Source organism: Hemiscyllium ocellatum, chromosome 9 (assembly GCF_020745735.1).
Source record: "Hemiscyllium ocellatum isolate sHemOce1 chromosome 9, sHemOce1.pat.X.cur, whole genome shotgun sequence".
In the NCBI taxonomy this organism is placed as follows: Eukaryota; Metazoa; Chordata; class Chondrichthyes; order Orectolobiformes; family Hemiscylliidae; genus Hemiscyllium; species Hemiscyllium ocellatum.
Genome location: NC_083409.1, coordinates 83057257 through 83069715, shown reverse-complemented (window position 1 = coordinate 83069715; position 12459 = coordinate 83057257).

The following is a 12459-nucleotide window of genomic DNA, read 5'->3' as shown; positions in this document are numbered from 1 at the left end:
GTGGTTTGTTGTTTGTAAGAGCACTTCTGGATACAAAAGAAATAAGCGGACGCAAGGGTGGGTCTGCAGAACTGTCTGTCCTGGCCTTTGTGTGCCATGAGTAGTAGCGATATTTTGGTATTCAATAATGAATGATTTTCCTTTCCATTCAAGCTGCCTGAGTTATTACATTGGCAAGGAGAGTCAAGAAGAGCTTCAGCCAGCCTTGCCTTTCCCCAAACCTGGTACAACCATATCAGGGAAATATTGGAAATGCCAGTGTTTGGCAAACTGGAATGTTTTGATGTGAGTGTGAGAGATTGGCCCCAGTAAGCTGAAAGAATGGAATAAAAACTTCTTTCTGGCAAACAGGATAGAAGAGGATAAATCACTCTCCTGACTGCTTGTCAGGTCCTGACTTTCAACACATAACAAGTTTAACAAACTGATAGATTGGGACCACTACAACCCCAAACCATCTGTAATAGTGCAGTTTTAGAGGCTTAACATGGCAGATTTGCTGGGAAACCAGTTACAGAATTCTTGATGACACTAATGGGTTTGGATGGATTACTCTTCGGAGGGTCGGTGTGGACTTGTTGGGCCGAAGGGTCTGTTTTAATTTTGTAGAGAATCTAATCTAATCTTTACAAATTGATGTAACACTGTATGTATGGGTCAGCACTTTGGAAAATGAATGAATTAAGGAATGATGATTTATTGTCACTTGTACTCTATAATGAACAGCACAGTAAAATTTAGTGAAAAGCTTCAACTGTCTGCACAATCCGTTGCCACTTTGAATAGTTTAAGGATAAAAAGAATGAAAAGATATACCTTGAAAGTGAGTCCATATTCGATCCACAACCTCCATCACGAGTTCTGAGTCCTGAGCAGGCTCACCAACAACACCTGCACTACCTCCCCTCTGCCACCTGCTTCGGACCTACCGACATTGGAGTTACCACTCTTCAGGCACCATCTCCTTGTCATGGCTGGGCTGTCAATGCCAGTCCCATGCTGGACCCACACCTGCCCTGCAACCAGGAACCTCCAGCTCCACTGTCCCTGCTGCCTAACCAAGAGTCCTGCTCCGGCCAGGATAACCAGGAGTCCCCTGCACTGGGCCTACCATAACCAGGAGCTGCTGCTGCCACCTTGCCAATAACCAGGAGTCCCTGGCTCTGAGCCTACCATCACCAGGGGTCCATGGCTCTGCTGCCAGGCCAGGCTGCACCTCGCCAAGAGTCATGCTCCGGCCACCCTCCTCCGGTATGTCACTGCCGTCACTGCCAGCAGGAAGAAGATGAAGAAAAGAAAAAGAAAGAAGACAGAAAGGGTAAGGAAGCAGCTGGTCTGGAGTGGGCGGACCCATGAGCCCAAACACTGCCTGCTTTGCCAGTACCATCACCCTGGAATGTCTGGGTGATCCGTTGAAGGATGTAACCTGCTAAATGTTAAGGGATCACTTACTTTGTGTAATTAATAATATTGTGACCCAAAGAAAGCTGGACTAGATCTGGACATCAGGAAAGCCATAGAACTACCCCTTTCCCATGCAAACATAGGAAAAAGGTCTCAGGAGCTTCAGGGGTCCCTTGTCGACGCTGTCCTCAATCCTGAGTGAATCCCACATCGTACAGCCAAATGCCCAGCTGACAATACTCACGGCTCTCATTGATTGCCAACGAAGGGTGATTGGAGTCAGAGGCTACAAGGTTCCAGAACTGGATGGGAAGTTTCCCCACATCACAGTGAGGAGCAAGAACATCCATGCTGCACTTGTGGTCATAGAGTTCACCCCAGCCAATGCCACTGAAACACACAAAACACATAGAGCCCAGGCTGAAGGGCGAAGCCACCTCATGACAGGGCTTTGCAAATACATCAGTCTGAAGATGGGGAATTGATACAATTAAGTTGCGTCACAGCTCCTAAAGTGACCTTAATTAATATAAAACTTTAGGCAAATGGTTACCCCTTAGATATGGAGATAAACACAAGTTGTATCTATTGTTGGTGAGATAACCCTCAGGAAACTCCAGTGGGGCATTGTGCCTTTAAGCTTGCAAGACGCCAAGGATAGATTGGCCACATGCACCAGGAAGCCATTATGTATTACTGGGACCACTGTAACCCCAATTACATAGGGTCAACAGACAGTCCAACTCCCCTTAATAGTGGTGCACGGGCCAGGTCCCAACCTTTTGGGAGGGTACTGGCTACAGAAAATCCACCTGGATTGGCAACAGATCTTTAAAATGGGCACAGGTGATCTACATGAAGTCATTGGGAAGTATGCCAATGCATTCCAAGAAGACCTGGTGAGGATGAAAGGCGCCAGTGCCAAGATCTACATAGACGCAGAGACATGACCTAAATATTTCAAGGCACCGCCAGTCTTCTATCCTCTATGTGCCAGTGGAGAGGCCAAATTGGAATGTCTAGAGGGACTTGGCATCATATGCCTAGTCCAATTTGTTGAATGGACCATGCCAGTACTCCCTGTTTTAAACCCCGACAACTCAATCCGTCTCTGTGAGGATTATAAATTGTCGGTCAACAGAATTTCTCATTTAGACAGATGCCCTGTGCCATGAATAGAAGACTTGTACGCGAAGCTTGGCTGTGGTCACACATTTTCCAAGTTAAGCATGAGCCAAGCCTACCTCCAACAGGATCTCTCGGAAGAACATCACTACAAATATTCACAAAGAACAATATGAGTACACTCATTTTGAATTGTCTTCAAATTGCACCATCTTACAAAGGGTGAGAGAGAACATCCTCCAAGTGGTGCCTAGACAACCAGTCTGTCAGGATGATGTTTTAACCTCAGGAGCTATGCAAAAGAACATTTGGAGAGTTTGGAGGAGGGTATGCAATGTTTTTCTGTGGCTGTCATCAGGCTGAGAGGAGAAAATCATGTGTTCAAGGTAAATGAGGTAAATGAGGTACACCTCAGACAGACTACACCCTGTCGAAGAGAAGATAAAGGCCATAAAAAAGACTCCAACTCCAAGGAACACTACAGAGTTGTAGATTTTTCTAGGTGTCGTGAACTACTAAGGGAAATTCATGCCCAACTTGGTGATCCTGCTGGTACCCTTCCATGTCATGCCTAAAAAAAAAGAGAAATGGTTAAGGCGAATGCCACAAGAGAAAACCTTTACAAACGTCAAACAACAACTACTGTTGACAAATATATTAGCTCATTACCACCTTTGAGTTTACTCATTGTAACCTTCGAAGCCTCCCTCTGTGTGATAGAGTCAATATTATTGCACTGTTCAGTTGATGATACAGAATATCTAATCACAAATGTATCACAAACACTGGAGGAGGTGGAAAGGAAGTACAGTATAGCCAGATCAAGAAAGAAGGTTTGGCCATAATGAAAAGGATCCATCAGTACATCTGCAGTTGGCCAAAGTAACTGATCACAAACCTCTGCTGGACGTCTTCAAGGAAGATTCTTCCCTTTACAAAGCTCAGATCCAGCATTGGGCACTGCTATTAGGTGCCTATAAATATATCTTGGAACAGTATCCATGGAGGCATGGAGGATGGCTTGAGCCACCTGCCCCTACCCATCACCCTACCTTCACCTCTGAACATGGATGAGGTCATCACAACTTTAAATTTCATGGGCACTCTACTAGAATCTGCCAAGCAACTGGGACTTGGCCCTAAAAGGAGCCTATGTTGGCAAACCTACAACCTTCTGGTCCAAAATGGCGACAGAGTAAGACACTCCAGCTGGAGCTCATCCACTCCACCTACTCTTCTTCATCTTTTCTTCTCCTTCTTTTCTTCTCCTATTTTCTTCTTAATGCTTTTTTTTCTTCTTCCCTGCAAGCGTCCAATGACTCCCAGCCTCCAGCAACGATTCCCAGCCTCCAGTAATGATTCCTGGCCTCTGAATACTTCCAGCCTCCAATGATTGATGACCTCCTGGCCTGGAGCAGCAGCTTCCCCTAGAGGCCTCTCTGCATGACACGGCAACTGACAGGTTTCCCTTGGCAGCTTCCCATAGCTGCCTCCCATAGCAGCCTCCCAGTGGAGCATGGTGGCCTACCAGCCTGGCATAACAGTCTGTCCACCAATTGTAGCAGCCTGCCAGGGCAGCCTCCCAGCATGGTGTCCTCAGCCCAGCATGGTGGTATGAAGTGATCTCCCGATCCTCAAGGTGAAGCCTGGTGCAGTCTGGAGCCAGGGCCCTGTGCAGACTGGAGTCTAGGTGCCAGCATAGTGTGGGTTGGAAGACCACTGTTCTGAACTGTTATTTCTGTGTCACTGGGCATTCTATTTCTCTTTTTTCGAAGAATTAGTAACTGAAAAAGCTGTACCTAGGTATTTTTGTATCTAAGTGGTGCCGTACATGGCAACGTATAAACTTTTCACTATACTAATTGAGTGTATATGACAATAAAGGCTAATTCAATTCAATTCAACACAGTTAATCATAAAGACATCCTGCAGAAGAGTTGAAACTCTACACCTTGATGTATCAGGAGTTGAGTATAAGAGATGGCATTATTGTTCGGGGAGGCCAGATGGTTGTCTCACATCCAGAACAGAGGCCAATCATTGAAGAAGTGCACAGTTGTCAGCCAGGAATTTCTAAAACGAAAATGTCCACAAGTAGGATTGTTTGGTGGCCTAGCATAGAGACAGATATTGAAAACTTGATCAAGTGGTGAAACATTTGCTAGACAAACCAGAAGGTCCCTCCAGCAATCTCATTGCACCATGGGAATGGCCAGGGCGAGCCTAGTGCAAGTACATGCAGATTTTGCAGGGCCACTTGGGGTGGCACGGTGGCACAGTGGTTAGCACTGCTGCCTCACAGCGCCAGAGACCTGGGTTCAATTCCTGACTCGGGCAACTGGCTGTGTGGAGTTTGCACATTCTCCCCGTATCTGCGTGGGTTTCCTCCGGGTACTCCGGTTTCCTCCCACAGTCCAAAGATATGGCGGTCAGGTGAATTGGCCATGCTAAATTGCCCATAGTGTTAGATAAGGGGTAAATGTATGGGTGGGTTGCGCTTCGGCGGGTCAGTGTGGACTGGTTGGGCCGAAGGGCCTGTTTCCACACTGTAAGTAATCTAATCTAAATTACAGCACACTTCTGGGCTATACATTCTTAATTTTAATTGATGCGCATTCAAAATTGATCAATAGGCACCAACTCCACCAATCTTTTAATGCCCATGGTTACCCAAGGTTCTTATAACAGACACAGGACCCCATTTACAGCAAGGAGTTTCAAACCTTTAGGAAGACAAACGGGTTAAGGCACATCTGCACAGATCCCTACCATCTATCCGTAAATGGTCTAGCTGAGCGGAGGGTCCAGGCATTCAAAAGTAGCATGAGAAAGCAAACTGCAGGGACTTTGAAAATGAAGCTTGCATATTTCCTCTTCAACCATAGTACAGCACCGCATATGATGACAGGAGTAGCCTGACAGAACTATTGATGGGCTGATACCTGCAGACTAGACTTAGTCTGACTTTCTCAAACATTCCTGAGAACCACAAGGACTTGGAGATGGAGCCAGAGGGAGTGGAAGCTCAGTCAGAAGTTGCTTCTGAGGATAAGCTCCCCACAGTGGCTCTTCAGTGGTCTTCATAGAAGAGACGCTCACCTGTTTATGATATACCGCTCGACCAGACACAGAAAAAGTTCCAACCCAGAAAACAACAGGAATGGATCTGTGGGCAAAATAACTTAAGACCATAAGACATAGGAGTGGAAGTAAGGTCATTTGGCCCATCAAGTCCACTCCGCCATTCACCATGGCTGATGGGCATTTCAACGCCACTTACCCGCACTCTCCCTGTATCCTTTAATTCCTTGTGAGATTAGGAATTTATCAATCTCTGCCTTGAAGACATTTAATGTCCCGGCTCCACTGCGCTCTGTGGCAATGAATTCCACAGATCCACCACTTTCTGGTTGAAGAAATGTCTCCTCATTTCCGTTTTAAATTGACCCCTTCTAATTCTAAGGCTATGCCTACGGGTCCTATTATTCCACCCCCCCCCCGACGGAAACAAATTCCCGACGTCCGCCCTTCCTAAGCCATGCATTATCTTGTAAGTTTCTATTCAATCTCCCCTCAACCTTCTAAACTCTAATGAATACAACCCGAGGATCCTCAGCTGTTCATCGTATGTTTGAGGCCCCACAATCACAGGAGTGAGGGGAACCCTTAGCCTCAGAGTCAGAAGGATGTGATAATGCCTACTAAGCCCATGAGGAATCACTAAGTAAACTCCTTGTGGAGCTCACTGAGTATGAATTCCCTTGGGATGGCTCACCCAGCTGGAACTCATCACCTGAGCCCTTTATAAAGTCGACTCAGGGATGGCTCTGCAGAGTTGTCTGTCCCAGGCTGGGACTAGTCTAAATATAAGCCACGAGTAATGGCTCTATTTTGGTGTTCAGTAATAAACCATGTCCCTTCCCAGTCAGGTTTCCTGAAATATTACAGTTGTGAAGGGAATTAAACCTGTTTAAACATTTAACTTTTAATTTCTCAGCCAAAGAACCTATTTCTTTGTTACAATTACTGTGCTAGTACATGAAGGAACAACCCGGGAATGATTTGATCAATGATACTGAAGAGCACCATCATAGCTATTTCAATATAACTGTTCGAAGCACTGTCCGCTGGTATTTCACATGGAGTCAGTAGCTTCACTAGAAAATTGGAAGTCAAGGGCCTGCCAACCTCCAACAGTCCTTGCATCCATAGCTCTCTCTTTACATATTTAATCAGTTGCCTGAGGTCATGGCTTCCAATCTCCTGAGGCAGGATGTCCTAGCTCCAAGAGTAATAGAGGGCCAGCAACTCATGCAGGGGACAATTTTCACCAGGGATGGCAGTTGCTGCTGATGACCTCCAGGGGTCACAGCGTACTCAATCAGGAGAGATTCCCTCTCCACCAACCCTATAGGAAAACCATTAGATTGGACTGTGCTATGGTTGGAAAAATTCCCCTCCCCCATTTGCTGGTAGAATCCCAAAAGCAACAGGAAAAATGGCCTTTAATTGGTCACGTAAGGACCTCAATTGGCTTAAGAGCAGACAGGCTGCTGACCATCTATGACCTCCGGGAAAAGAGCAGACTATGTAAAATTACAGTACTTTTCTCAGAGTCTGCTCATTCCTTAATAGGTGATTTCCAACTTTTTGGGAGGCACTTCTCTTATAGGACTCTATATTATGTTATCTCTTGGAGGAACTGTGTGATATTCCTTTAAGGAAGGGGCTCAATGTGTGACATCTTTGAATTTTTTTGAGGAAGTAACCAGGATTGTTGATGAGGGAAATGTATTTGACATGGTCTACACGTACTTCAGTAAGTTCTTTGATCATGTTCCTCATGGTGGACTAGTCCAGAAAGTAAGAGCCCATGGAACCAAGGCAAAGTGACATGTGGGATTCAAAATTGTCTGAGAGGCAGGAAATAGAGGTTGGTGGTAGAGGGACGTTTCTGTGTTGAAAGTCTGTTTCTGTGGAATTCCACAAGGCTCAGTCCTGGATCCTTGCTGTCTGTGATACACATCCATTGGTTGGACTTAAACGTGGAGGGTTTGACCAATGTTTAGCAAATGACATGAAAATTGGCAATGTGGTAAATAGTGAGGAGGATGGCTGTAAACTGCAGGAGGATATCAATGGACTGGTCAGGTGGGCAGACTGTGGGCAGTGGAATTCAAGCCAGAGAAGTGTAAGTTAATATATTTTAGGGAGGACTAATAAGGCAAGGGATTACACTATGACTGGTAGGACTGGAAAGTACTGAAGATAGGAGGGATTTTGGTGTACATACCCACAGATTACTGAATGTAGCATAGAACAAATGGGATACTTGCCTTTATTAGCAGAGGAACAGAATACAGAGCAAAGAGGTTTATGCTGGAACTAAATAAAATACTGGTTAGGCCACATCTGAGAGTTTGCATACAGTTCGGGTCACCACATTATCGAAAGGGTGTGATTACACTAGGCAGCATGCAAAGGAGATTCACCGCCTGGGCTGCATGTCTGAGCTATGAGGAAAGATTCAATAGGCTGGGATTGTTTATCTTGGACCAGCAAAGATTGAGAGAGGATAACCTGATAGAGATAAATAAGGTTATGAGAGACATAGGGTGGATAGGAAGGGTTTTTTTTCATTAGTAAATGGGTCAATTACCAGGGGGAATTAAAATTAAAATAAGAGATAGAAAGCTAAGCGGAGATTTAAGAAGAAATGTTTTCACTCAAAGGGTCATGGGAGTCATTGTCTGAAAGGGTGGTTGAGTCTGATAGTCTCCTGACATACCATAACAATATATCCAGATCCAATGTACCTCAACCTCTAACTTACAAGGTGTCCATACAACGTACCAACACTGGAAGAATTACATCCTAAATTTTCCAGATGCTGTTTGGATAACACTGTTTGCGATAGTGACAACTTCAGATATTCATAAATCAAGACCTATTCCAAAAGCACATGGAAAGGAGTTTTGACAATGTGCTTGACTGAATTTACATAGCTGATGATATCACAGCCATGGCTTAGATAAAGGCATGACCACAACCTTTGCCTACTGATGGCAGCAGTGCAACATAATGGGTTGCTGTTTATCAGCATGAAGTGCCAGGTCAACATCAGCCAGATAAACTTCTTGAGGGCTCATTTATTCTACCCATGGAGTTCATCCCAATTCAAGTAAGAGTGAAGATGTTAAACAAGTACCCATCCCACGCATATGGAGGATCTACAATGTTGCCTCAGAATTTTCAACTCACCATGTAATGCCAAGTTGCTGGGGAAGGTAGCTCCAATGAGAGGTTTGCTCAAGAAGGACGTCCCCTTTGTGTGACAAGGCAATCATAAATAAGTCTTTAATTCTTTCAAGCAAGTTCTGTCAGCAAAATTTTAACTGCTGCAAAGCTACCCAAGGAAGGACATAATTCTGGAAGAAGGTGCATTGCCTGAAAAGGTTTGGGGATCTTTCTTTTGCAAGATTAAAAACAAAACTATTACTTTTGGTTCAAATGCCTGTTGCCTGTGCAAGCCACTCTCAAGGTGGACCTGTTACACTTTGGCCACAGCCAGTGAGAACTATTGCTACTACTGAAGTAGAGCATTGAGAGTTGAAAAAGCATTATTTAAGAGTGGTCTTACTGTGTTAAGACATTCTTAAGAACACTTGCTTATTTTAGCCATGCAGAAGTTAACTTGGGATGCAACAACAAGTCATGATCAATGTGAAATCCTAATATCAAGAGCACGATACCAGGATATTGTGACCATATTACAGCAAGAGTATTTTGGGTATTTGTCCACAAGAAGGCAAGCATGTGAGTCTGTATACTGGCTCGGGATTAATCAGTCAATCCAATAACCCAGCAACAGAGACTCTATATCAATACAATCTTCCTTCCACCCTTGGAACAAAAATAATAATTTATTATACATTTGGAAGATTGCGTTTTTGTGACAGATTACTTGTCCAAATTTTCCATTGTTTGACAGCTTAATAACACAACAAGAGTAACTATTACTGAAGCAATGACAGCCACTTTCATCTTATTCAGCAAAGCAGAGTAGATAGCATCTGATAATGGATTGCCGTTCACCAGCATAAGACGGTGTTATTTTCTGGGTCTGTAGATTGTGAAGGAGCAAAAATGGCTTTGCAGTGATATGTACTTCTTGTCACATGTAAGAGTTTAAAGAGAATTTAAGGATTACTGCAGATTATATCTGCCATAAATGCTGTTGGATGCTGTGGATCGGTTGGAGAGACAGATAGAAGCGATGAGGAATTTGCAATAGCAACAGTATGTGATGGATGGCAGTTATAGGAAGAGAGGAAAGTCTCAGATACAGTCACATAGATGGGTTAACTCCAGGACAGGTAAGGGAGGTCAGCACCTAGGGCAGAAGTCTTTTGTGGATATACTCATTTCAAACAGGTATGCTGTTTTGGAAAATGTAGGGGGTGATGGATTCTCAGGGGAACATAGCAAGACTGGCTCTAACGCAACAAGGGGTACGACGGCTTCCAAGAGATCAATTGTGTTAGGGGATTCTGTAGTCCAAGGGGATTCTGTAATCTGTGGCCAGCAGAGAAAAGGCAGAATGCTGTCTTGTTTCCCTGGTGCCAGGATCAAGGATGTCTCAGAGAGGGTGCAGAATGTTCTCACGGGGGAGAGGGGCCAGCAAGAGGTCATTGTACACATTGGAACCAACAATTTAGGAAGGAAAAAGGTTGAGATTCTGAAGGGAGATTACAGAGAGTTAGGCAGAAATTTAAAAAGGAAGTCCTCAAGGGTAGTAATATCTGGATTTCTCCCAATGCTATGAGCTAGTGAGAGCAGAAATAGGAGGATAGAGTAGATGAATGCTTGGCTGAGGAGCTAGTGTAAGGGAGAAGAATTCGCATTTTTGGATCATTGGAATCTCTTTTAGGGTAGAAGTGATCTGTACAAGAAGGACAGATTGCACCTAAATTGGAAGGGGACTAATATACTGGCAGGGAGATTTGCTAGAACTGCTTGGGAGGACTTAAACTAGTAAGGTGGGGATGGTGGGACCCAGGGAGATAGTGAGGAAAGAGATCAATCTGAGACCGGTACAGTTGAGAACAGAAGTGAGTCAAACAAACAGTCAGGGCAGGCAGGGACAAGGTAGGGCTAATCAATTAAACTGCATTTATTTCAATGCAAGGGGCCTAACAGAGAAGGCAGATGAACTCAGGGCATGATTAGGAACATGTGACTGGTATATCATAGCAATTACAGAAACATGGCTCAAGGATGGGCAGGACAGGCAGCTTAATGTTCCAGGATACAAATGCTACAGGAAGGATAGAAAGGGAGGCAAGAGAGGAGGGTGAGTGGCGTTTTTGATAAGGCATAGCATTACAGCTGTGCTGAGGGAGGATATTCCCGGAAATACGTCCAGGGAAGTTATTTGGGTGGAACTGAGAAATAAGGAAGGGATGATCACTTTATTGGGATTGTATTATAGACTCCCTAATAGTCAGAGGGAAATTGAGAAACAAACTTGTAAGGAGATCTCAGCTATCAGTAAGAATAATAGGGTAGTTATGGTTGGGGATTTTAACTTTCCAAACATCGACTGGGACTGCCATAGTGTTAAAGGTTTAGAGGAATTTATTGAGTGTGTACAAGAAAATTTTCTGATCTAGTATGTGGATGTACCTACTAGAGAAGTGCAAAACTTGACCTACATTTGGAAAATAAGGCAGGGCAGGTGACTGAGGTGTCAGTGGGGGAGCACTTTGGGGCCAGCGACCATAATTCTATTTGTTTTAAAATAGTAATGGAAGAGGATAGACCAGATCTAAAAATTGAAGTTCTAAATTGGAGAAAGGCCAATTTTGACGGAATTAGGCAAGAACTTTCAAAAGCTGACTGGAGGCAGATATTTGCAGGTAAAGGGACGGCTGGAAAATGGGAAGCCTTCAGAAATGAGATAACAAGAATCCAGAGAAAATATATTCCTGTCAGGGTGAAAGGAAAGGTTGGTAGGTATAGGGAATGCTGGATGACGAAAGAAATTGAGGGTTTGGTTAAGAAAAAGAAGGAAGCATATGTCAGGTATAGACAGGATAGATCGAGTGAATACTTAGAAGAATATAAAGGAAGTAGGAGTATACTTAAGAGGAAAATCAGGAGGGCAAAAAGGGAACATGAGATAACTTTGGCAAATAGAATTAAGGAGAATCCAAAGGGTTTTTACAAATATATTAAGGACAAAAGGGTAACTAGGGAGAGAATAGGGCCCCTCAATGATCAGCAAGACGGCCTGTGTGTGGAGCCATGAAAATGGGGGAGATACTAAATGAATATTTTGCATCAGTATTTATTGTGGAAAAGGATATGGAAGACTATAGGGAAATAGATGGTGACATCTTGCAAAATGTCCAGATTACAGAGGAGGAAGTACTGGATGTCTTGAAACAGCTAAAGGTAGTTAAATCCCCAGGACCGGATCAGGTGTACCTTAGAACTCTGTGGGAAGCTAGAGAAGTGATTGCTGGGCCTCTTGCTGAGATATTTGTATCATTGATAGACACAGGTGAGGTGCCGGAAGACTGGAGGTTGGCTAACATGGTGCCACTGTTTAAGAAGGGCGGTAAAGACAAGCCAGGGAACTATAGACCGGTGAGCCTGACCTCAGTGGTGTGCAAATTGCTGGGGAAAATCCTGAGGCACAGGATGTACGCTTATTTGGAAAGGCAAGGACTGATTAGGGATAGTCAACATGGCTTTGTGGGTGGGAAATCATGTCTCTCAAACTTGATTGAGTTTTTTGAGGAAGTAACAAAGAGGATTGATGAAGGCAGGGCAGTAGATGTGATCTATATGGATTTCAGTAAGGCGTTCGACATAGTTCCCCATGGGAGACTGATTAGCAAAGTCAGATCCCATGGAATACAGGGA